The sequence below is a fragment of the Acomys russatus genome, chromosome 18 (genome assembly GCF_903995435.1).
Source record: "Acomys russatus chromosome 18, mAcoRus1.1, whole genome shotgun sequence".
Lineage (NCBI taxonomy): Eukaryota > Metazoa > Chordata > Mammalia > Rodentia > Muridae > Acomys > Acomys russatus.
Window position 1 is genome coordinate 18084394 of NC_067154.1, and position 2500 is coordinate 18086893.

The window sequence follows — 2500 nt, forward strand, 5'->3', positions numbered from 1 at the left end:
GTGAGCTTCCTGAGTCTTATGAGCTTCCCTCTGCCCCAATTTTCAATACAGAGGACAAAGCAACACTGCTGCCCCTAAGAGCTTGAACTATTATATCTTACTCATCTGCTCCTAAATTGATGCTTTATCTAGCCTTTGGAATTAGACACAGCTGTAATGCAATCCCAGATGTGGTTCTTAGCAGCTACGGCCTATGTCAGTCAACACAACTTCTGAAAGCCCTGGGTTTTTCCTTCCTCTTTATCAAATGGGTGTAAATTTTTAAATGTAAAAGAACGACAAAGAAAATGCCTTGTTCTGTTAATAGGTACATAGTTTGTGTTCAGTGAAAGACAGACAGTCCCTGCCTCCCCCCCCACCCCCGCACCCCCGTTCTCACTCTCTTACTTTGCTTATCAAGATGGATGGTGACTTAGCTGAGGCAGGTGAAATCGGCCATGGGATAACTAAGGTCAGTGTCCAGAGAGAACCCCTTGCCTTCAGGAACTCACCTTCTTGGACGAAAAACAGATAATCACAACTGGGTGACATCCTTAGTGAGTTAGAAGGTAAGGTGTGCTCTGGGAAGGCAAGAAGAAAGTGGAGCAGAGGGCTGCAGAGGTCAGCACTGTGCAGCAGGGCAGGCCATTAGGGGACCTTCAATAAAAAGGTGCTATGAGGATGCGAGGGTGTGCCAGGTAGAGATTTAAGGTGCCAGCACAGAGGACGGGGAGAGTCTGAGCACAGGATTGTGGTGACAAGGAACTGCCTCTTGCTGCCAAGACCCGGGGGCTAGGGACCAAAGGAAATCCTCACACGGCTCTCTTAGAATCCTCAGATCTGATGGTCAGGAAAGCAGATCAGAAGAGGGTAGGAGTGGGACAGCTGCGGCAGCCAGGCCGGCACACCGTGTCCTTGTCCATCCCACTGACCCTTTCAGCCACATGAGTTGTATGAAGGAAGCCTGTTCACCCTCAGGGACCAGCCTGTTTCCTTATCCCTGTCCCTTCCCCCCAGGGCTTAGTTGCCACACAACTCCAAATATTCTTTTTTCCATTCATTTGGTTTCCAAAAGGTGAGGCATTCCAGCAAATCGCTAGAGCTGCAGCCCCAGTGAGAGAAACACAAAGGATGGCTCAGGTGCCGCCTATCCCCCTGTTCATGGAGAGATCTCTAAGGGCCTTTAACCTACAAAAACCGTAGCCAGAACACGGAGGCCTCTTAGATTATTCCACTGTAAAGGCGGCTATTCTCCTCAGCTCGGTATTGGATCAGTCATCAGCGGAGGGGGTATTCTGCTCTGTGTGTTTGCATGGGTCGTCTTCATTTATTTCAACTAAGAGTGTTCTGTTTAGGATTTTTAAAAAAATGAGATCTAAAAACAAACCTAACTGAGAGGTGACATCCGTCATCCTTTCACTTACTAGGCAGAGTGTGGAAGTTCTTGGGCCAGAGCACTGACCTTGACGAAGTGTCACCAACTTCACTAAGAATATGCACACAACCAGGAAGTGAATTAAGCAAAGCGCATAGCACATGGCTGACACCCTCTTTGCTTGTTCGTTCGTTCATTCAGCACCTCTTTCTGAGTTCCTGTTACATGTACAAAATTGAGCTGTCCTGAGTATGTGTAAATGTCTCTCTAAGACAGCATATTCCGTCTTGGAAGGAAGTTCTTCACGGGAAGTTCTAAGTGAAGGTGAACATTCTACCCTGTGGGGGAAGTTTCTTCACCTGCAGGAAGCAAACAACTCAACAGCGTCAGGAAGTCCCTGAAACTAATCAGATTCACTAGGCTACTTCCATCCCCCAAGCATGTGTTAGCAGTAAGAACCACCACTGAGAGACATTCTCAGACCAGCCAAAACTGCCTGGAAGAGGCAGAGAGCAGCTGAGTTGCCTATAGGGATGGTCTCCAACCTGTGGAACAGCCTACAAGGCAGGCAGTGAGCTCCAGTTTTTGGTGGTGCAGCTGTCATTGAAGCATTCTCGCCTATAATCCTATAAGCAACCTCAGTAAATCTGGATTTCCGTGCTATCCACACTTTGATCTGCCATTGGTTCACTATTTGGGGTAAGCATGTGTTGTAATTTCTCCGGGAATAGTGTCACTCAACCTGGGGTATATGTTTGTATGCACATATGCAGAGGCCAGAGTAGGATGTTGGGTGTGTAAGGTCCACTTCTCTACAGGGACCAGAACCCTAAAGCCAGTATATGAGCAGACAATCGGGAATTAGACCTCTTGCATCTTTTGTTTTCTCTGTGTGGGCTGAGACATGGCAACAGGGAGCCGTTGCTGGGCCCATGCAGGACTCAGGAGATGTTCAGCATTCCCTCTTACTGAGTAAATGAAAGCACCACTAAGGACAGCGACAGAGACGGACAGGACAGTCTATTCAAAGAGCTTGGCTCCGTGGGAAAGGCGGACTCCTGAGTCCAAGTGAAGCCAGAGCTCTCAGCTCCCTGTCAGTTCTGAAACTGTAAATATTTTTAGAAAACCACTATTTAAACTGAATGG